Consider the following 23587-nt stretch of genomic DNA (forward strand, 5'->3'; position numbering starts at 1 on the left):
TGTTTGAGTCACCCCAGGCTGTCATTGTGCACAAGGGCAGCAGCACGCTGCCGCTTTTAGCAAAAGACCGAATCGCTCGGTTGCAGGGTTTCTGAGGTCAGGTTGATGGAGTGCCTTGTCCTAGCCCCGTGGGGAGGGGGACAGGACTGAAACCACCCCCCCAGCTGCAGACTTTCTCCTCCTATGCCCCCACACCTCCTGAGTCCCATCTCAGGCACCCAGAGACTCCCAGCACCATCCAGACCCCGATGCCTTTGTGTCCCTGAAGCGACGCATCCGTGCACAAGGAGATTTCCGACGCTCCGGAACCCTTTTCCCATGGTGACAACATTTTCAAAACCAGCAACTGGGGCCTCAAAATTACCCAAACCTTGTTTTTCACAGGGGGTGGCACAGGCAACACGGAGCCTCCAAATAACCCTTGACGTGGAGGAGCTGCAGAGCCAAACTCCAGCGTGGGCAGCATCCCAAATGGCGAAACCTCGCGCCGGCCGGGTAAATCGGCTTGGCATGGGGTGGGCTGTGGGGCCAGGTCCTGCAAGTTAATCGAGGGCACTTTTTCATGGCTAATACCTCACTCGTTTGTGCAGCAGCGGCTTCCTGTTTGACTCACACCTGACAGCCCCGCTGCATAAGTCGGGGCCTCTCGCGCTTGCAAGCAACTGAATGGGGCTGTTTACAATTAGAGAACATGGGATTCCCAGAAAGAGGCTCAGACCGGACATCCTGAAGCGAAATACCCCAGGCGTCACCGGCTAAAAATAACCGTAGCAGAACAGTCACCAAACAAACAGCGCGTTAACACCAGTCCCGACACCGAGCTCTCATGTATCCCGTGGCACAGGGGGGGAGCAGCAGACGGAGGGGCACTGAAAGCGCTGGCTTTCCCTACCCCCACGGGGTTTTTCTGGCATAACGTGGTGCTATGAAGGCTGGTGGCTGTCACTTGCAGTGATTTCTCTTTGTTTCTGGTTTATTTAGTGGGAGGGGGGAGTAAGGCAAGGGTTAAAATATAAATAAAACAAGTTGCAGGCAGAAATGGCTGGTGGAAATCAGTTTAGCCCACTGATGGGCTGAGGGAAGCTGTGGAGGATGGGAAGCAAAGGAGGAACAGCCTCTGCGAGGATGGGGACTTTGCTGGCCGGCTCTGGACCTGGAGCTGGTGTTCCATGGCTGGGTAGGCAGATATCCTTGTGGGGATGCTGAACAGCCTCGAGGAGCGGCGTGAGCTACTGCTTCTCATCTGGGGTCTGTACTGGGAACATGTCTCCCACTGGAACCCCCTGGCTGGGGCTCATAGGGGTTTTTATAACAAATGCTCACAACAGCCGGGGGGGGGGAACCAGCCCGCTCAGCTCTCCGTGGCTGGTGGAAATCAGTGGGAGCTGCAGGGTGGTCTCAGTAATGCTGCTCTGCGTTTCTGAGCAGGGTCCTGCTGTGGTTTCCCGCTTGCATCCTCAGGAGAAGCAAGTGCCCAACCTGAGAGCCTTTTCCAGCCTTTCTCCGGGACAGCACCAACAAAGTGGCTGTCAGGAACAGATTGCATGTGAAAAAGAGTCGACAGCGCTTACTAATCCCTTATGAAATTTTCCAGGACCTGAGTCAGAACTAGGGAAGGGGAAGGTGCTAATGTCCCTGGTCCTTTGAGCAGGGCTCAGGAAACGGGGACGTGAGATGGTGGCAGGACCAACCTCAGCCTGAGCTGAGATGTGCATTGCGGTAGCCTGCGCACGAAGCAGGGAGCTGCTGGCTTTGCATCTCCTCCCTGATGCTCACCAGCTTGAGGAAGAGACAATAAGACAGCTCAGAGCAAAAGGGCACAGAAAGGATCATAAAGACTCAGACCAACAGCCTTACAGTCCAGTCAACCTCTTTCTAACAGAGATTTAAGATAGGAGCTCCCGTTAAAAGGCACTTATGCAATAGGTTGCTATGAGAGGAAGTTTCTCTTTAACCCCAGGCAGTTAGTGGTTGATTTATGTCCTACAGCTTTAGATTTTATAAGTTGCAGGGGTGTTGCATAAGATGATTTGACCCTATATTTCTTATAAACTTTTTCTGTTGGGGAACATCTACTCTTTTATGCACCTCCCGCATGCCTGATACCTTGATGATGTAAAGGGAAGGAAAAGAACATGGCTCAGGTTATCTTATGAGAGTGAATCCCCAAGTTTTCTCAGAGGCAGTGCTGGATTTGGATCTTCTTGAGCTTTACCCAGGGAACTGCCCACTTTTCCTTGCTAGTTATATCCCCCCCCCAAAATAACAGAGGCTCTGTCTCTGTGTGTGTCCTCAGTTTCTCCTGCTCTCTTCATGTACGGAGTTATAGTTGGTGGTTTTTGCTCTTAAGCAATAAATACCACAGTGGGGAATACTCCAGGGGTGGGGACGTGGGGAGTGGACTGCTGTAGACAATTTTGTACCATGTTACTTAGTTCACGTAGGCATTCACCCTGGACTTAAGGGCCCTGGGGATCACTTCCAGTCCCGTGGTCTTTCCTAGGTAAGAGCTATCACTTAGCGGGAGTCAATTCATTTCATGGCAGGGGAGACAGACAAGTCTTCTGCCTCATGGAAACTTCACTTGGGGTCTCTCCTGATTTGCCATTTGCCTTTAACCAAAAATAAAAGTTATTTAGATGAAAAGCGCACATTAGCGATTTGTGAACAGAAGGACAATTACAGGGAGAAAACTAATTTCCACCAACGTGGTGGGAGAAAGACACTGCTACATTGTCTGAGCCGCGGTATCCTTCCCAGCAGAAGAACCGGTCCAGGTTCTCTGCCTCCAGCTATTTTGAATGACGATAGTTTGTGAACTCGGCCTCTTGTTCTTGGCCTCCTTCTTGGAGTCCTGCCACAGGCTGTCTCGCTGCTACGGCGGCAGCAATACCTCCAGGCCTTTCCTTCGACAGCCGCCTGTGTAAAAAACTTGATTTGCTCAGTGGAGGACCAGGCTCCTCCATCTGCTCTCGACCAGCGCAAAAGCAGAGCCGCAGCCCGGCAGGGATGACTGAGGAAACAGCCAGCTCACGGTAAATATTGCACTGGAGGGACAGGCTGCCACGCACAGGGAGGACGATATTGGTGCTCTGAGATGGAGAACGGAGAGTTGGGGCAATTCCCGCTTTTGTTAGAGACTCCCCTGTTGCCCTCGAGCAAGCCCATTACGCTTGGGCATCAGCTCGCCCTTCTTGCAGAATGGGGGGGACAGCGTCTCCTTTCTCTTTTTGTCTGTCTTGTTAATTGGGACTGGCCCTTCATTCGTGTGGGTGTCTGCTGCCATTTGGAAATCTGAGCTTTAGGTTGTGAATTCTCAAAGGGAGGGATTTTTCCCTTCCTGGTTGAGTGTGGGTGGCTCCGAAGCTGCTCCAATTTTAGTCTCCCCGCACCACCCAGATATAAAACTGGGCATCTTGCTGCATCTGCTCCTGGGATATTCATTGTCCGGGAATCCCCGGGTGACCAATTATGCCAGCAGGAGCATTCATGGAAACAGGCCATTTTCTGCGACAGCTCAAAGTGTTTGCAAAAGGTTGGTAGAGTCCCAAGAGCTTCTGGCAGCTTCATTTTATTTTGAAACTGGTTGGCCCCCAGCTGGGTGTGAGAGTAAAATGAAAGGATGCGAGATAAACCCACTTGTGCGAGAGAGTGAGCTGCTGCCCGAGGCAGCGCAGCATCAGAGGTCGTCATTCTGAAACCGAGCATGGAAACTGCACTGAGAAGAAAGCTAGAGAGCAGGGCTCGGGCTCCTCGCCACACACGGTGCAGACCACACTAAAGAGCTGCTCTGCCTGGGGACTGTCACATGCACTGGGGCAAAAGAGAGACAGAAACCTAAAGGGCAGGAGGCAGCTCCCACCGGGCAGATGAGCACTGACAACAAAGGTACTCTCGTCCTGTCCGGGCTACTCTCGTCCAACCCATCTTTTGTGTTTAAATGTGTCTTTGGGCTTGCTTTATCCCCTGCTCCTTGCTGAACATCTCTGTCATGTTGCTGTGATTGCCACCGTCGCTGCGCGGGTGGTTTTAGGCATCCCCTGGCCTGAGCTGCTTGGGAGGATGAGGAGATGTGGAGGTGGAGGGGAGTGAACGGCGAGGTATGGAGAAGAGGAGGCTCTGATCAGTTCTTAAAGCTTGCGTTTGCATCTTGTTTACTGCCAAGCAAGCTGCCAGCCTGCTCAAGAGCCTGGGTAGCGTTTATCAGGAAATACGGTCGGTGTGCGCTGTGTTCGTAGCGCCGGCACCTTGTGACCCAGACCATACCCTGCCCAAGAGCACGCAGGGATTTAGGAATTTGTAGTCCGGTTCACCCACTGTTGTGTGGTGTGTACTGTGCTATTCCTGACTGCTCTTGCCTGGGTAGCCCTAGCTCAGCATCTCCATCCCCCCAGCTGGTACAGCCTCTTGTATTTTAAGTAGCTGAGAGATGCTCTGATGGACGGGCTGTAGTAGAGAGCTTAATACAGAGGATCTCCTGGTGGACATCAGCCAGGAAGGGAACAGCCAACAGGGCAGGTAGTCCTTGCTCATGTTCACTGTCGGTTGCTCACCATACAGCACGTGACAGTCTCCTAGCAGGCGGGGGTAGCTCCCCTCTTTCAGGTGAGAAAGACATTGCGTTAGGTGTAACACTGTAGAAAACAGCACCGGGTCTTGTGGGACATCTAGCGGGTCCCTCCAACTTCCAGGCTAGATGCTCAATTACAGGTTTACACCTTCAAAGCACGAAGTTCTCATTGCTGCTCCTCAAGACCCTCCTGTGTGCGCTGCACTGTGGACACTGTGTTGCCGTATGACCCCAGCATGGATGGCTTTACTGGACGTGAGCTAACCTGAGACTAGCTCCGGGGTGCTAAACCACGACGATATACAATAGCTGCGGCATTTGCTTACGTTACATGAACGATTTTTTCTCTGTACACCAATATTCGCCTTGCAGAGCCCTGGTCTGGACCAAGTGACTGGAGCCAGGACAAGGGGAGCATCTCTCCACTTTCTTCATCCCCAGAAAGGTATTACAGCTCTCCTCTTGCCACACCCTGGCACTTCCTTGCTCTCCTTCTGTGAATAGGTTGGGAAATTGCATCAAGATAGAAATGTGCAGGTCATGACACCACGGTTAGGAGGAGGGAAGTTGTGATGGAAGAACTTGTTGAGTTTTGTCCTACCTCAAAAGTGCTGAAACTGGTGTAACGCTCCCACACCCCAGCCTGGGAATTTCCAACTAAAACCAACTGGTTTTGGTTCTCTGGGCTGTAGAGAAAGCTGAGCACATGCTCAGGGTGCCCTAGATGTTTCAGAAACCAGGACACAAACTGGAAGATCTGACACTTTTAAAGTATCAGGACCCTTAAAGCTAAATCTCATGATCTGTAGGCATCCGACGTGACTTTTGGATTATTGACCCTGGCAACACAACAGCTCTGTTTCAAGCACCTTGTCTCCTGGCTTTGATAGTGAGAAAGAAAGGAGAGGGAGAGGACACAGCACTAAGGAAAATTGAGCCCTACACATGATGGGATACTGTTGAGAAATGGGGAAGAAAGTGGAGGAACTTTGTAGAGCTCAAGCAGCGGGAAGGCTTTCGATCCCAGGGTTCCTACAACCACTTCCAGGCCAAGAAAACACCTTCAGGGCTGTTCTCTACAGCTGGAGACAGCACCACCTGATCATGGTTAACAATTCGTGCAAATTAGGGTCAATTACAGTCGGTTAGCAAGGGGCTGGAGAGAGATGTAGCAGACCCTCTCCTCCTTCACCCACTCTTTCCTCTGTTGCTTTCCTCTTGTATTAAATCTTCATCAGCTATGAGCTCTGGTTTGGTGTCATCTTTGTTCCCCGCCTACAGTAGTGAGGCCAAATGCTTCTTTGGAGGAGAGAGGGAAGGAGCTGAGTGAGAAAAGCAGCTAGAGATGCTTACAAGGCAAGTGCCAAAGTGCACCAAGCCCCTGAGGATGCTCCAGGGTAATTGAAGGCTTCAAGGAAAGCTGCAGGGGACCAAATGAGTAAAAGATAGCTGCTTAAAAATCCTTTTGTATCAGAGGTGATAAGGTTTTTTTAACAGGCTGAACTTGAGTTATGAGATGCTGGTGCCAACTCTTGGATAACAGTGCAGTCCTAGAAGGACTGGAACTTTTGAAGGATACTGGTTTCAGGTAAGAACTCAAAAAAAGAGGCTCTCATGTGGCATTTATAACGGTTTTGATTGTGCTAAGTCCAACGGGCAATTCTGGAGGGCTTGTGAACTCTGTAGTTCATGGTCAGACGGTAATGGGGACCGGAGATGAGACCTTGTGGAAAAAAACCTTGGGGGGGGTGTCTTGATTCAAGCAGTAAAACTCTGAGGGGGGACAAGAGAGAACCAGCCTTTGGTGGGGAATCGAGGCAATGCCACTGGGTGAGCAGCCTGTGAGTGACAGCCCGAGATGAGAAAAATGAGGAAAAAGTGAAAACTCCAGGGATGGGACTGTGAAAAAGCAAACAGGGAGTTGATAAGAAGTGGCCAGGAAGGCTTCATGCAGCAGGAGAGAGCACAGGCACCCACGGCAGAGCTGCTGCCTTCGCAGGGAGGAAAACTTCAAATGCCTTCACCTAATGACTGAAAATACCTAAAAGAAGCAGAATTTATCTATTCTGCGTGCTGAAGAGGGTTAATTCACAGAGCTGTTGAAGGCAGCCACGCACAGTGGCTAGGCTGTTGTACTTAATGTTAAAACCACTTTACTTGCAGAAGTAAAGCGAGGAAGCCCAGTGGTTAAAGCTTACCCCACACGGACGGGGTCATTCTTACCATGGGTGTTTGTGAGCTCCGTATTGAAAACCTGAAAGATCCCTACTGGTAGGATAAAAAGGGTAAAATTTTACTGTTTCTTGACAGTCTGATATCCCATGTGTCAGAGAAAGCCCTTCCAGGGCTGAGCGTAGCTTAGAGTCTTGAGCTGACACTGGGCAAAGAAAACCTGAAAAGATGCAGACTTGACAAATGAAAGCTCCTTTGGTGGCAATTTCAGAACTTTATGGCCAGTCCACATTCACCTGGTCTTTCCCTGTGTTTCTTGGGAAATCAAGATAGGATGGTTTGGGATAAATTGTTCTTGGTGTTTAGAAAAAGCCTCACTGGAGAACCCAGGAGTGTCTCCTTGCCCTGCAATTGCAGGCAGAGCCAAACTCTGTTAGCAATGGCAGAGAATGAGCCACACATCATTATTAGGAGGTCGAGGGGGCTTTTTTTAACCCAAACAGGATGATTTCCAACCGATTACTTTGAATCTGAAGGATGAGTAATTGTGTGGTCATGGGGATGGTGAGGTTACAATTGTTAAAAGGAAGCCTTAAAAATTGTTGAGTGTCGTGTTTAAAGCTCGTGTGAGGGCAGCACCCATGTAATGGGGACCACAATATGCTGAAACGTTGCTCAATGAAACTTCAAACTAGATGGCTTCATTGTATAAGCATTGTTTTTTAAAAATAGCTTTATTGGAAACGTTCATATCCGTCGTGGGCAATTGCAGCAGAGAAGGTCAGGAGAGAAAAGCCAGGGGGTGTGTTGGAAATGGGAGCGTGCATGGGTAGGATTTTCTGCTCCTTGTTTTTGGGATAGCTCTGTAGGAGAGGAAAAGAAACCTTCAGCTCTCGGCAAGAGGAGGTGGAGAGGAAACGGACCCTGAGTCAGAGCTGAAGAGGCTCTGAAGGGCTCGGGATGCGGGCAGCAGCAGCGGGCAGGGCGAGCAGGCAGCGCGGGGCTGCAGCCCAGGACCCGCTCCCAGGGCGAGTAACTCTGAGCTGGGCTGAGACCTCGGTGGTTTGTCCTCTAAGGGAAGGTGGCTGGTGTGAATGATGAGGAGCTTTTTGGTGGGATCCAGCTGAAGTCTGTCGCAAGAAAAATTCATAGGCGTCTGGCCGTGATGCGTCTCCCAGGGCCTCCTTCCTCCAACTTTTCTTTGCCTCCGTCGTAAGATAAAAACCCATCAGAGTTATTAGCGCCATTTCAAAGATACCATCAACCGCAACCAAAGCCACGGCTTAGACAGCAAAGTGTTAAAGTCTGTCCTGGAAACTCTCTGGGAGGAAGGGAGCTGGCCAGAGGCAGATTTGCCAGCTCCTGCAGAGCAGCATCGGCTGCCTCCTGGCCACCCTCCCTGCCAGCCCCCTGGCCGGGACGCATGCACGTCTTGGGTTGTCCCCTCACTTTCTTGGGATTTCTGTGATCTGTCATGTGAGCAGTGCTGGGTTGCTCGTCTAGACATCATGGCTTGCTCCCCTTGGCTCTGGCTGGCATCTTCTTCCATCCTACTCCATGACAGAGGGGCTTCGCCAGCACCTCCAGAGTATTTTGTGTAGCTGCACCCAGGAATCCTCCCGGCTCCTGCCATAGCTGGCCCACATCCCAGCTCCAGGAGGAAACCCAGGATGTCCCCACACTCGCAGTTTTTGCCTTTGCACTTGCTGTCTGCCACTGCTGGAAGCTGCTTTGAGCGATGTTGCGGCGGAGAAGGTCTCCTTTGGGATGGCAGTGACACGGGCATGTCCTGGGAGAAGGAAGGGCTGAGCCAAAGAGGCAACCTGGAGCCGGCTGGGGAGTTCCCTGCAGATCTGGCCCATCTGCCAAGGCATCCAGAGAGCTTGGAGGCCATGGAAAGGCTGCCAGCATCGCTGCCAAGCACAAAATGGAAACATGACCTCAGCCTGAGAGTAAAACTGCCCTTCGCTTGGAGGTCTGGCTACTTCTGCAGCTGGTGGGGCTGCTATCTCGGCCCCGCTCGCGGTGGTCCCAGGGAGCCCGTGATGCCAGGAGGCTCGCTGGCACTGCTGTGTTGCCCAGCCTGAGCTGTTCTTCTCAACAGTCTCCCTCACAAGGGTCATCTGGGTGTGTTAAAAGCAGAAGCCACCAGGACTGGCCTGGCTGTGGGTAGGATGTGGTTGCTCAGCAGCCTTAGGGCACATCCTTGCCCAGGGGTTTGAGACATCTCCATCCGCACAACTCATTATATTTGCCTCTTTGGTTGTCATCTTTAGCTCTCTGAATGTGCCCGTTCTGCAGTTGTCAGAAATCAGTTTGGACTCCTCGGTGGCTTTTGGAGATGCTGAGGCATTGACAAAACTTTTGCTGTCAGACCTTGTGGGAACGGAGGGAGAAGAGGAGAACTGGTGCCCAAACTGACTTCAGAGGGTGGACTGGTTGCGTGAAAGCAACCCCTGGGGCACCCAGGCTGTCGGGAGCTGGTGGGTTTATTTGCCTCGCTGAATTAACCTTGGGTCAGGCACTTCTCTTCACATTCTCTGCCAGGGACGGTGAGCTCTGGATGTTTCTGAGCAAGCTGCAAGGGCATCTGTACGTGTGTCTGTGTCCACTTGGTGGCACTGTGTCTGCCTTGGTTCCTGCAGGTGAGGTGCCTGACCTGCTTTTGGAAGATGCTTTCAGATCCTCAGATTAGGTTATGCTACAGGGAGTGACCTGGTGTCAGCTGTAGTGGTGTTGCTCTGGGTATCTGCGCTGCAGGACCGTTCTGCAGGGATGCTCTGGGTACCTGCGCTGCACGATGCACGGCAGGAGGAACCATGAGCATGAGTTGAAATAAGAGTGGTTCTGGCTGGATATGAAGAGGAACTTTTTCCCTATGAGGATGGTCAAGCATTGGAATAGGTTGTGCAGGCTCCATCCTTCAGCTTTTCAGGACCAAAGCCTGAAGCATCTTACTCTGATCTCATAGCTGTCCATGTTTCAAGCAGGAGGTTGAACCAGAGACCTCCAGAAGTCCCTTCCAACTTGAATTATCCTATGATGACTCTTCTGGCCATAGTAGGAACTTTGCTGCTTATACTTTCACATCTCAACCCATCTGCTGGCAGCAGCTGGCATGTCCTCCTCCCACCCACCTCCTTGACCATGAGGGTGTCCAGCTCCTGGCTTTCTCAGTGTGTCTCTCTCAGCAAGCTCTGAGCATGATACAATCCGTTCCACGTCACCCGTTTGTGCTGCCGACGCATTCGCCGGTGAACCGGCACCAAGGAGCTGAGTGTTGCCTCCAGCCTCTGCAGGCAGGCTGGGAGCTGAGGTCATAGCTTGCTGGGTGGAAAGACTTACTAGCACAGTCATTCCTGATGTGTTTTCTGAGCCTTTTTGAAAGGCAGGAATCCACCTTCCCCTGCAGACCCGCCTAGTCTGTTGGCGCGGGTGCTTTGCTAAGCCTGGAGACAGCTCTCTGGCCGTTTAGGTAGACCCTGTCCAGGAAGGGGACAGTGCAGTTGCTGTCAGGAAGCCTTAAAACATATTGGTCTTCCCTCTCTAGCCCAGTCCAACCTCACAGTGTTTCCTTTCCCAGGACTGGAGCGCTTGGGTGAGCTCCACATTCTTATTAATAAGAGAACAGGTATTGATTCAAGCTGTTGAATTGATGGAGAAAGTACCTTGCCCCTGGATGGATTATAACATCCCTTAAGTGCTCTTTATTTCTCATTGAAATCTGTTTATCTCCATCTGGATCTTGCTCTGCTGTTGGACAAGAAAGATCCTTCTGCACTGAGAAATTTTTAAATGCCTCTAATCGCAGGTCATTCATCCCATCACCTTCCCCTGGATGCACACAGCGCTCTTCAGCCTCTCATTGCACGGCAGGACATACGGACTCTGAATCTTTACTGACCTGCTGTGATGTTTTACCATCCTTCTTCAAGGGCAGGTGCCAGAGCCAGGGTCGCTGCTCGTGCCTTCAGAGGTGTGTTAGGCTTTGGAGAAGCCAAGCACATAGATTTGACTTTCCTGAAGGTGTGAATTCATCTTACCCACCTTTAGATGCCTTCACCTGAGCATCACTTCGAAGTCGACAGAGGGGAACAGCTTTTCTAGGGCATGAGTCATCTGGGCTATTTTGGAGATGAACCGTACCAGCTCTGCCCAGGGATTTCACGTGTGGTTTTTCACTTGAGTGATTGATATGGTGCCCATGGAAAGTTGCCCTCCTAGGTCAGTTTGATTGTGTTTTCTATCAGCCAACCTATGGCAAGCTGCTAGCTTCAGATCAATATTTCCTTCTTCTAACCGGCTTGATGAGAAAATCACAACTGCCTGGGTCAGGTTAAGAAACTGCCATTTCTCTTTTAGCCGTCGCTGCCAAATTTAAGCAAACTTGTGTGGTTCCTGTGCCCAGGCTGGCTCTGAAGAGCTTTAAGATGAGGTGCAACTGTCTTTTTTGTGCCCTGATAGTCAACGATCTGCTTTATATGCCTGAAAGGCTTGGAGAGGAAAAGCCACCCGCAAAGCCCCGTGAGCCACCCAAACCCCTTCTGGCCCTGGTTTTTTGCAGGGGACACGCAGACGGCAGGGGCCAGGGGGGGTGGGAAGGGCAGGACCCACAGCAGTGGCTTCCCCGAGCAAGCCCACGCTTTAACCTTTAGAACGCAGGATGCTCTGGTGGTCCCCAAACCCACCCTGAGGGTGGAAGAAGAGCCAGTTTCTTTGCTGTAGGTGCAGGGCAGGCTGGCAGCGGGGACCAGGGGTGGACTCCGGACCGGTGGCCAAGGAGGTTGTGCCATGACGGGGGGGTTACAACCTCTGCTGCCAACGTGCCCGGCAGCTCAGAGCAGTGCCCAGAGCGTGCCAGAGGCTTTTGTTCATTCTCCTGGTGTTTAGGAAAACACAGTTTTGCCGGCTATTATTTCTTTATCTGGATACAAACCCTCTGGGCATTTTAAAGGGAAATAAACAATTTCCAGTCACTCAGGTGGTGACATTTGCAAACTGCTGTAAACTTAGACGGCCTCTTTCTGTGAAACTGTTTGGCCTGAGCTTCTCTAATGAAAAAGGCAAAGAAGACCAGGTAGCAGTCGATGTATATACGCGATGGGCTTTCATGCGATTGCCACATCGGAGTTGTTTTTAAGGCTATATTAAAAAGGCAGAAGTCTATAGAACCTCCTGTATAAGTCGGGCTGTGCCTTGCTTGGCAGGGAACGTGCAATGAGGAACCCACCAGGTTGTCTCAGTGCTTGCAAATCCCATCGGAGAGGCTTGAAATTGGAGGTGCAGATTTGGGTATAAGGGAGATGACAAAGCCACCGAGTTATTGCATTTGCTCCCAGAGTCAGGAGAGGGCGTGCGGCGTGGGGCCGCAGACAGGGTTTGCTACAGAAACTTTTAGTCAACTTGAAGGTTGTTTCGAAAGCTAAATTCAGAGCCGCTCCGGCTCCTTCCCCAGCCCATTGTTGTGGTTTTACAATCACATTTTCCTGTTTTTAAAACAAATGTTTTTCTCTCCCCTGGGGCTGTACGAAAGCCCCACAAGAGCGGCAAGGGAAGGTGGTCGCAGGACCGTGCTGTGCCTGGGGGGCTGCAGACCCAGAGCAAACCCACCCGCCGGCATCGCCCCTTCCCTCCAATTGCCGTTTGCTTTGCGCAATGCGCGGCAGCGCTAACAACAGCGGGAGAGTGAAACAGGCAGGCAGAAGTGTGATTATTTTCATTTATTTATTTATTTATTTTAAAGTCGATGGTTCCTCTTTACCGCGCTGTGGTTTCATGCTCAGCAGCAGGACGGTGAAGGTATTTTTGTAGGTCTTACTCAAGGAGCGTCTATTTAAAACAAACTTTTGGGCTGCCAAGCTAATGTCATTTTTCAGTTAAAAGCACAGGCAGAGGACGGGGCTCGTGGGGAAACGGGCTGGCTGGTGGCAGCCCCTTGAGGGCTTCTGCCACTTCGGCTGTCTGACGGGTCCTGTGAGGTGTCTGAGGGTCCTCAGAGCCTGAGTCCCAGCTGAATCCGTACGGAGGGTGGACCCGCTGCAGTGTATGCAGAGGCAGCGCAAGACAAGGGCCAGTGGAGGAGAAAAACTATTTATTATACAAGTTCCTGTATGCAGAGTGTCTGCATGCTCCCAGCATTTTGCAGTCAAATATGAATAGTTTTACATTTCCTGAATGAAAGTCAAGAAGTTTACATGCTGAGCAGTAGCTCTGCTGAGCTGCTTCAGCCATGCCCGGTGTTTCCAGGCAGGATGCAACCGGGACCAAAATTGCACTGGGAGTGGGCTAACGCTTGCCCAGCATGGCCCAGGACCTGCTCAGCCCCTGTTCTGGCCCTCCTTCCTTCACTTGTACAACTGAGAGCCTGAGATAGGAAACACCAACCCTTCAGTACCCAGCACACGTCCCAAAGACCCGATCGATCGCCCACTGCCTGTTTACCCAAAGCACCGCTCGGCACCTCCTTTCCAGCCCAGCCGCCTGTTGCCCAATGCAGGGCGTGAGTCGCTGCTCTCGTATCGTACATCAGCAAATAAAAAAGGCATCAAGCACTCTTGTGCCCAAGTCAGCAATTCGCCCACCTGCTTGCTGGGTCAGCTAGTCCCGCTGCTGCTGGCAGGCTCAACAGGTTGGCCTCAAACCCTCCCAAGCATCCCAAATTCAATCCCCAGCAGAGAAGAAGTGGGGGGGTGGGGGGAAGGAGAAAGTCAGTGATAAAAAGGTAGGAGTTGGGAGGAATGCTTTAATCCCTGCTTGGGCACCAAGCAGGTTCCCTGATGCATTTGTAGCTGCAGGCTGCTTTGGTCAAGCTGGTTGCAGAGGGATGCCGGGCAGTGCCATGCAGGGCTCTCCGGTGGTACCGGCATGAGGCTGGAGTTGAGGCCAGCAGGAGGGAGGTTTTTAGATAGGACCTGAGGAAACGGCGCAGGTTTCCCTTCCAATTGCATCTCCAAACCTGCCAGTGCCAAGACATGCTGCCTTGGGTGCCGTGTTGGCCGTGGCCCTGCTCTGGCATGATGGGGCTTATGTGGATGCGGGGAGCGGAGGCAGCTTTATCTCCCCTGCCGTGTACCCCGGTGGGGTAGGTAATGTCCCTGTCTTGGTTTGTAGGTGGAAGATAAGGGCATGCTTGGAGCACACACTGTGCGTGCTGGAGCATTACCAGATCTGCAGCTATTGAGTGAGAACAGTGATTTTCAGCATCTTATAATGAGGCTAAAGCATCCTACTGCCAGACTGTGGGTTCCTGCTGCAGCCCAGGGAGGCCAAAATACATCTGAGACAAGAACAACCCCATTTTCCCCTGGAAAGCAGGAGAAACCTTCATTTTTTCGTATTCTATGAGGCCCACAGGTGACCTGGGATGTCCAGACCACGCACGGCCCTGGACTAGCCCTCACGAGAGCAGAGCTTTGTGGTTGCAGGACAGGCAGGTGGAGGAGCTGTGTGTTCGGGATGGAGAGCATGTGGATGGAAGGAGGAGGACACAGATCAGCACAAAGCCAGGGTAGGGAGTGCTGGGCTGTCCCCGAGGCTGTGAATCCCACCTGCAGCTCTGTGCGCTCCCCTCTTATGCTCACGCAGCCCTCGTTTTGCTCAGGTAATTACAGAGCCATGGGGATGCAATCAGTCCCAGCAGGGGACTGCTGGCTGCTGTTCCCTAGTTTTAACAGGTCCTTCCCTGTGGTCAGCAGGATCCCCAACGCTTGAACACAGCCCTCCTGATGCTGGCAACAGCCAGACGTTCGCCCGGTCGCCACTGCACACCACTTTGGAGATACTGGGCAGCTTTCTCTTCCCAGGGCTTCGGCTAGGACAGCCCCATGCCAGGAGAAAACTGGCTGCAGCCCAGGTTCCCAGCGTGGCTCCATAAACCGGGGCGGGCCGGGGAGCTGAGCGCACGTCAGAGGACGCTCTCCTCCGGGGAGCATCACTCCCGTCTGATCGAAACCGCCGTCACTCCTCACCCGCCGCAGCCACCACCTACGTGGCTTCTCGCTGTTCCAGATGTTCCCGCTTGCAGCGGGCAGAGAAGCTGCAGGCAGCAGGCGTGGGAAGGGGGAGCGCGGTGGTCCTGAGCTCAGGAGGGCAGGAGGTGGTGGCTGGGGGGCGTCTCTGAGATGCTCCTGGATGGGGGACGGAGGCTGGAAGAACTGCTGAGAAGAGGGCTGCCCATGCCCCCCATGCACAGGTCTTCCCGGGCCACGTGGCCAGCGTTGTGGCTCCTGCCATTTGCGGGGTCAGGAGTGCACCCCCAGCCCTGGTGACGTTCCCAGCCTTAACGTCGTGTTTTCCAGCTCTCTGGCTTGCTGCAGGACTTGGGAACGTGGTGTGATGGGTGGAAACTAGAAAAACACATCCAGCCGCTCAGCAAAGGCTTCGGTGGGGAACAGCCACCGTTGCCCACCCTCTTTCCCCCTCCCAGGCAGACCAAGACCTTCTTCTGGCTCTCCTCCACCCCCAGCATCGGAACCGAGCCCGCGTGAGGATGCTGCGGGAAACGTCCCCGCTTGCTACGAGCCGGCTGCGGGGGAGCTCGGACGAGCCCGGGCAGCCTTGAGAGTCTTTTGTCTCCTTCGCCAGCAGCCTGAAGGTTGCACAATGTGTGGGGCTGAAGCGCATTCATCTCTGCCGATCAAAATAGCACGTTTCTTTCACAACCGGCAGTGGGTTCTGTACATGTCCCCCCGCCCAGCGACAGCAGAGCCGCAGCCTTGCTGGCAATGGTCCGTAAGGGAGGAGAGACTCAAGAAAGGGAAGCGGTGCCTTGCTTTCCAGGCTAAAAATACTGGCTGCGCTTCCAAAATAATCTTGGTTGAATGATCTTAATTGACCCCATGCTCCAAGGCTGCCGGCTGGTTCAATTCCCCAATAACTTCAGTCTGAGCTTTGGCCACCTGGATGGAGGAAGGTCTTGGTAGGATCTTTTTGCTAGTGGAGGTGGGTTTTGCTCTTCACGTGTAGGTAATTTTTGAATGGGGTTGTAACGGGACAAGCCAGACCGCTGCTGCTTCTTTTTGAAAATGTGAACGTGAAAAAATTTCACAAATTTCAAAGCTGAATACAAAGACCAGAAAAACTCTGCTTTTCCAGCCCGCCCCAAATCTGACCTTTTATTTGAGCTGTTATTTTGTAAGAGAAAAACACCAGCTTCCTCCAGGATGCCCTGGGGAAGATTTCCATGAGTTATACTGGAATGGGGAGCAACCTGCAGGAATGAAGGGGCTGGCTGAGCTCAGGAGGACCAAGCCCCAGTTTGCCCTTCCTGGCGTGTTTGAGCTTTCTTGAAGGATGAATTTGAGGGAATTTAGTGCACTGGACAGGAGAAAAAGCTAGATGGGGAGGATGAAACCCTTTTTCCTACTGCTGCTTAATGTAAACCATAGAGAACAGCCCCCACCAGTCACACCTTTGGTTGGCTCCACTGAGTAATATGCAAATCTATGCAGAGTACGGCTTGCTGGGACTTACGTTGTGAAGTTATTAACTGTTCTCAGAATGAGCTGTTAGTCATAAAAACATTGTCATGGCAATTTTGGTGGTGTTCGGGCTCTGGGAGCAATGTCAATGTCCCACCTCGTGAGGCTGCCCGAGGTGAGGACAGAGTGGGCTTGAAGTGCCGACCCCCTGGCCGGGCAGGCGATGCTCAGGTGAGCTCTCGCAGCCCTGGGATGTTTGTGGGCTTCTTTGGTGCTCACCAGTGGGTTCAAGGCAGCTCACCCAGCCCATATTCCTGGTTTCCCATTGCTCATGCATCCGGAGAGGCTTCGCATCTCGTCGTGTCCCTCTCGCCACCGCTTTGCTTTGTGGCGTGGGTCCTCCCACGGTCCCAAACCACAGCCCGTGCTGGTACATACAGGGACCCCCTTCCCGGCGGGGGTGTGAGCCTCCAGCAGCCCCCAGCCACGTGCTGGCTTCTTCCCCAGTCTGGGAAACGGCTGGCACTTTCGCAGCTCTCACGAAATCAAGGACGTCAACACTTCTTCCCCCACCAGTCGGCTTCCTCCACTGACACCGATGCTGAGGTTTCCTTATTATCTCCCCCAGCTTCAGTTTGGGATTCATTTACAACTACCTTAAATGACTACCACTTCTGTTCCAGTGTTATTTTCCAAATCAGGGAGGCATTAAGTGTAACCTCCGTAATTATGAGTTAGTAGAAAAGTCTTTGTCCCTTCCTTCTGTCCTTGCTACAGACTGAACCTCTGTCAGGTGCTGTTTGAGGGTCGTGCATCTCCTTAGATGAGCTTTTGCCAAGCATTTCCAAGGTGAAACTGGAGACCGATGAGGTTTTGAGAGTTTGGAAATGAAAGGGAAGGAAAAGCTGATCCAGAAGAAAACTGGCACAAATGAAAGGGAAAGAGAAAGCCCCAAAAGCGAGAGATGCACCATGAGCGGCTGCAGTTTGAGCCTCCCAGCTTTAGAGTGCCGAAAATAACCGCTTGGTAACTGGGGCTTACAACTGTGTGCCAGCCTGTGTGCATGCATGCATGCTTGATATGTAACTTCCCATATTCTGTTCTGGTATTGTAAGAATGAGCAAAATAGCTCAGCAAAAACACAGCCACTGCCCACCCATCTTTCGGTGTTTATCTCGCTGCGCCTGCACCGATTGACCTCCGGGGATGCAGGGTGCTGCAGCCGAGCAGCGGCTCCTCCAGGTCTCCTCGCTCTGGGATGAGGCAGGGTTTTGCTCTGCATTTGAAGTGTTTTCTTCTTTGGAAAAGAGAAGTGTAATTCAGTGGTCAGAGAATCCCCTGTGCTTTGGATTTCCTGGAAATGCAGCTGTCCTCTTGCAGAGGAGCTGCAGCCAAATAACCACCGTCACAGGCTCTTCACCCTGTGGTCAGTGAGGAAATCTTGGGTGATATTGCCGTGCCTTTGAACAGGATTTGAAGGCTCTGAGCACCACCTCCTTCGCTCTGCGTTGGGCTCATTTACTTTCTCTGAGGTGTTGGGTCCCCACCGTGCACTGTGTGGGGATGCTCCCGTTGTCCTGCCCTCAGCTCATCCCCTCCTCATCCCGTTGTGTCCGGCTGCAACGGGAACTGCCCCTTCCCAGCCCTGATAACCCCGAAAGAGTCCATGGGCGAGCTCCTGCAGCAGGGTGATGGGAGAGCCCCGACAGCAGAGCGAGTCACTGGGAAACACGCAGGAGAAAGGTATGCCTTAAGCCTGCAATTTTAGGCAATTTAGGAGTTTTACTCGGGGCTATGCGGAAGTGCCTATCTCCAATTAGGTTTGCAAAGCTCTCCTCAGGTTAGGGCATTCTGCCAGAGCATTTGCTGCCCCTTTTCTCAGCAGTTTGGTGGCTTGGACATTCACCCAGGATGGAGGGGACTCAGGGTCAAGTTTGGCTTCTAGCATCAAGGATTTGAACCACATTCCCACTTGCCCTGGGTCTTCCTAACCACCCAGCTGAGGGATTGCTGGGACAAGCTGCTCGCAGTCCCTCCTGTTGAAGCAGGTCTGCTCTATATAATAACAAATTTATTGGGTATGAGACAATGTGGCTCCCTCCTGCTGGAGAGGAGGGTGCTCCTGGGTGCTCCCATAGGTGAGCAACCTGAGTTTTGGGTCTTGCTCTAATGGTTACTGCATTTGCAGTACAGCTGCTGAGGTGGTCAGGGTTGAGAGCAAGGGGACTACAAGGAGAGGTGAGGGGAGCTGCTCTGTTTTAGGGTAAGGAAGAGGAGATGAAGAGAGGTCTAACCACAGCCTACCGCAACCTGAGGGCAAGCACAAGACAGCAGAATCAGCCTGTTCCCAGTGGTGCCACATGTTACAACCAAAAGCATCTGGGACAGTTTGCGGTTGGCCGGTACAGGCTGGACAAGTGGAGATCTTTCGCAGCCCTGGGGTAGGCATGTAGAGAGATGGAAGGTCTCCATCCTTGGAGATGACCAGCCTGAGCGAGGGAAAGCCACGACCACCTTGCTGCGGTGGTGGGGAAGGTGCTGCTCTGAGCAGGAGGCTGGACTGGAGCCTCCAGAGGTCCCTTCCCACCAGCACTCCAACCCCTGAGACATCTGCCTGTCCCAGGGTGGCTGTAGGACCGGCGTTTTAAAAAGAAAACATCACCCAGTCCCAATGGGACGTAGAGACGGGAGGTACTGAAGCCTGACCAGAGTGTCAAAAACCCAGGATGCTACATGCTGGATGTTCGAAAGACAACCTAAATATTCATGTGGATTTTAGAGCACCTCAAAATACTACTCTGAAAAGGAATGTTTGGCTCAACTTCAATTAAAGAGCTGCTATGCTGCTTAAATTTAAGGCAGACTGTGATCCGCGTAATATTCTGGATTAATAGAATTTAATTTTCAAAGAGAATACACTTAGGACTAATATAAATAGCAGTAAAAAAGGCTGGCAAGCTTCATGGCTCCTTCCTGCTTGCACATCCCATATCTTTCTGGAGCCACCCTTATTTTTACCAGCCGGATGCATCAAATCCAAGTGATGTGACCACTTGAAAGGACTTGTCGTTGGTGACCGAGTTCCAAGGAAACGGGCAGGAAACGGCACCAATCTGCCAAAGACAGCCCTGTGTTTTCAGCTTTGCGTCCTCTGCGCTACCATACAGCTCTCATTGCAGACTTGCGCTGGATTTCAGATTTTGTAAGTAAATCTGGGGTGGAAGAGTCTTTTCCAAACCTTAAGTGAATAAGTCTGGGCTCAGGGTCCAGCTGCAAGAGATTTTAAATGTTCAGTTCCTAGCTTTTCCTTTTTAAATGTGTCTGTGAATCGTACCGGACTCTCTCGAGCAAAGAGCAGGGTCCTGCCTGAGCAGCAGATTTGGGAAGCGACATAAAAAGCTGCCATAATGGCAGAGCTTCTTACCAAAAAGCTCTTGCTGCAAGAGGCAAGTTTCTTAAGTTGCTGCATGTCACCAACCCGACCCTTACATTTTCTGTATCTGGGATTTATAAGCTGTAGTGAAGCTTCTCTGTGGCTCACTGATCTTAGTGGGATCGGTTTGGTAGGACCGAACACAGTATGGTTGGCGAGGAGGAGCCGTTGAACCCGCAGAGGTTAAATTCAGCAAGCACCTTGCTGTGTGACTTTCCTATGATGTTAACAAAAGTAAGATGTTAAGATAGAACCGAAATAATCTCAGTTTGAAGCAAGCATGTAAACCAAGGATGGCATCACGCGTCCAAGCAAAACACAGCTTGGACAGAGTGACCCTCCAAAGGCAGCAGCCCCAGCAGTTAAAGCCACCACCTGCAAACGCTTTTAAGGCATTTTGGTGGTGGGTTTTACATCCCACTGGGCTGTCGCTGGGGCTCTGCGCTGCTGTTCCTCGTGGCATGGATTATGCTTTTCTGTTTGCCCTGCATCAGCTTGCTGGTCTGTGCGACAGCACCAGCCCTGCGCGTGTGCGCGCATCAGGCACCGCAGGAGAAGCACCGTGGAAAGCTGTGGGTGCCGGCATGGCCCGTGGGAACAGCAGCAGCCGGACACCACGGAGCATCCCACAGTGATGCGATGAGCGGCAGTGCCCGGGTCTGGTGCGAGGCTGAGGCCATGGCGGGGAGGATTTTGGTGCACAGAAGGTGCTTTTCCAGCCCAGCCACGCAACGGGACCGGCTGAGGGGCTCTGCACACCCACGCCAGGCTGCAAGGGCACAGCTCAAGGAGCCCCGTTTTGGCTCAGGCTGGTGAATCCCAGTTCCGCCCAGAAGTGCAGGCGCCCAGGCTGGTCCTAAGTGCTTGACCCCCTTGGGCTGGTCCCGGGTGCAGGAGCCCAAGGCTGATCCTAAGTTTGTGACCCCCCCCAGGCTGGTCCTAAATGCTTGATCCCCCTAGGCTGATCCCAGGTGCAGGAGCCCCAAGCTGGTCCTAAGTGCTTGACCCCCCCAGGCTGATCCTAAGTGCTTGACTGCCCCCAGGCTGGTCCTAAGTGCTTGATCCCCCTAGGCTGATCCCGGGTGCAGGAGCCCCAAGCTGGTCCTAAATGCTTGACCCCCCCAGGCTGGTCCTAAATGCTTGACACCCCCGGGCTGGTCCCCGGTACAGGAGCCCCAGGCTGGTCCTAAGTGTGTGACCCCCCCCCCCCCAGGCTGGTCCTAAATGCCTGACACCCCCCCCCAGCCTGGTCCCGGGTGCAGAAGCCCCCCCAAGGCTGGTCCTAAGTGCCTGACCCCCCCAGGCTGATCCTAAGTGTTTGACCCCCCCGGGCTGGTCCCGGCTTCACCTCCCCCCCGCCCCACGCGTGCACCCCGGTTCCCAGCTACACAGACCCGTTCCACCCCCCCCCCCATCCCCGGTTCGGCCCCGGGGGGGGCGATGCCGGCGGCGGGTGTGGGGGGGGGGGGGGCGGCGGCTCCATTGGCCGCGGGGCGGCGCCGCCCGCAGACAACGAACGCACCGTGGGCCGGGTCGCTCCGCTCCTCCCCGCCCGGTTCCGGTGCGGCGGCGGCGGCGGCGCAGGTGGAGCCGAGCCGCCAGCGGAGCTCCGCGCTCCGCCGCCCAGCGCGGCCCGGCTGGGGGCCGCCCCCCGCCCCACAGACACACACAAACCCTCCCCCCCCCCAACTCCTTTTCACCGCTGCCCGCCCGAGCCCGCGGACGAACCGGCCTCGTCTTTGTCCCCGCCGCCGGCCTCAGCCCGGCCCCCGGCCGAGGTAGGCAGCGGGGCGGTGGGGGACGTTTCCAACCTGGGCGGCCGCGGCTCTGTCAGCCCCGGGGAGGGGTGGGGGGGGGGGTGAGAGGCTTCCCCAGGGCCGAGACCCCCGTCCCCGTGCAGGAGAGGCCTCCCCCGGGCCAGGCCTGGCCCCTTTTCCCTCACAACCCCGGGGAGGGGGAGATGGCTCCCCCCGGGGCAGCCCCGGCCGAGCCCCCCTGAAGGGCCCTGCTTCCCAAAGCCCCCCCACCGTGGGGCTGGCAGGCTCCTGTGAAGGGGTACCCTGAAGCCAGGCACCCAGGTCGATGAGCCCCCCCCTCTGCAGCAGGGAGCCGGCCAGGCCTGGGTTGAGTGTGTGTGTGTGTGGGGGGGTCGGGTCGCCTTCCCGGGGGTGTTGGAGCCCTGCGGCCCCTGCCTGAGGGTCCACAGCCTCCAGCCGGGGCTGGGCTGGGGGTGGTGGTGCACCCCGTATGGATGGAGAGCGGCTGGCAGTGCTGTCCCCCCCGTCGTCTCCCCCCCCGGTATTTGGTGTGTGGCGTGCCAGGCAGCGGGCGAGGGAGAATCCCGCGATGGTCCTGGAGAGCCCGGGCTGGTGCTGGTGCCCAGGGAAGCATCAGGTGATGGTGGTTTCGAGAGCAGCTGATCCACGCCGGGAGGAGACGGTGTCCCATGCGAATGCCTGCGGGTGTAAGCAAGCCTGGAAAAGCTGCCAGAGCTGATGGAGAAGACTTCAGGCTCGTGAGAACCTGAGTCGTCGGGTCGAACGAGGTCCGCGGACCTGTGGCCGCCTTGAGAGCGGGTGTTTAGACAGGGTAAACCCGAGCCTGTTGTTGGCTGGAATGTTTTTGTTCTAATCCTGTCACCTTTCTCTCCTGAAGGCCAGCTGGCGCTTGCAGGGAGCGAGGCTGTAAGGGCAGAGGAGCGACAGCACTAACAGCTCTGCTGGGTTGCATCCTTGGGTGTATTTACTGAAATAAATAGCATCTCTTTCTCTCTGAATACCTTGTTGAGAAAGGGTGTGAGCAGCTGCAATGGGAAAAGAGCTGTCGATACCCCAGGTAGCCCAGATCTGTCTGGAGACTGAGCATACGAGCCAATGCAGCCCACAGATCTGTGAGTCGTCCAAGATTTGTCCTTTGCTGGCAATCCCCAGGCTCCTGAAAAACAGATCTTCCCACACCTTTTTCCATGGTAAAGGTATTATCTGGGGTTTGAACATGTTACGAGGCTCTGCTGAGTAATGGGACGTTGAGAGGCTCCTGCAGAGGCGGTGTTGAGATGTGCTGGACTTGGCTCGGTGGCGAGTGGGCAGGAGAGACGAGGTGTCGCTTGTTGTGGGAGAGGAAGGGAAGCGAATGGCCTGAGGATTTGGACTGTGCGGTATTTTTTGCCCAACTGTATGATCTGTAAGTGGTTTCTGCCCTGTGCTTGTTCTAGCAGACAGTCGAAGCAGCATGCTCTGGGAGGATGGGGAGGGTGGGCCCCGCTCTCTGAGGGTCCGGATGCAATACCTCTGACCAGATGTTTGCAGAGGATTTCAGCCTGGAAATCACAGCCTTTCTCAGGAGATCTCCGGCGCTTCCTGGTATGCAGTGAGGATCGGAGGATTTCAGCACTTCCTACTCGGCTGCCTGATGTGAGCAGGAAGTGGGAGCCTGAAAATGGCAGCAAAAGTGCTTGCAGCGAGGCTGGAAGCTCAACAGGCGTAAGCACGTGGGATGGTAATGAGGTTAGACCTGTCCTGAACAGGGTCCTAAACCTTTTGGACCTGTCATTTGGGAACGGACAAGTCACAATGTTAGGGCAGGTCCGTGCAAGTGTGTATCCTGTCCTGGGACAGCGTAGCAGGAGGACGGAGGTGAATGGGGACGGGTGCATGTGAGTGTGTCTTTCCCTGCAGTTGATTAAACGGGTTTGTTGCATCCTGCTGGGGCTCGGACGGGAACATCCCCAGGGCAGGGAGAGGCTCATGTTTTGGGTTGGTGCTGGGTGCTGTCCAGTGCAGTTCTGATCTGGTAGAGGTGTTTCAATGCAGCACAGTGTTACATCTGGACTAGCAAAGTGATAAACTTTGTGTCGTCCCAAGATTGTGGGTCTGGATTTGTGTTGTGCCTCTGGCAGAGATGGGGAAATCGAGGGCTGCGGTGGCTGGACCATGCATGTCATGACTCTGGCCCTGGTTTCTGTGTTCACACTTCGCTGGGCTGTGGATTGGA

At 53.7% G+C, this 23587-nt stretch overlaps 1 protein-coding gene across 2 annotated transcripts in view; it reads left to right on the top strand.

The window, feature by feature from the left end:
• Positions 1 to 23587, top strand: part of HDAC7 (histone deacetylase 7) — a 93314-nt gene that overhangs the window by 12673 nt on the left and 57054 nt on the right. Inside the window, exon 1 of one of the 2 annotated variants that reach the window (XM_069806259.1) lies at positions 21258 to 21372. The exons of the other annotated variant lie outside the window; for it this stretch is intronic. The gene's annotated coding sequence lies outside the window, so the exon portion shown is untranslated. Of the gene's footprint in view, positions 1 to 21257; positions 21373 to 23587 lie in introns of those variants that run through there. 2 annotated transcript variants of the gene reach the window in all.

Source organism: Haliaeetus albicilla, chromosome 18, assembly GCF_947461875.1.
Source record: "Haliaeetus albicilla chromosome 18, bHalAlb1.1, whole genome shotgun sequence".
In the NCBI taxonomy this organism is placed as follows: domain Eukaryota; kingdom Metazoa; phylum Chordata; class Aves; order Accipitriformes; family Accipitridae; genus Haliaeetus; species Haliaeetus albicilla.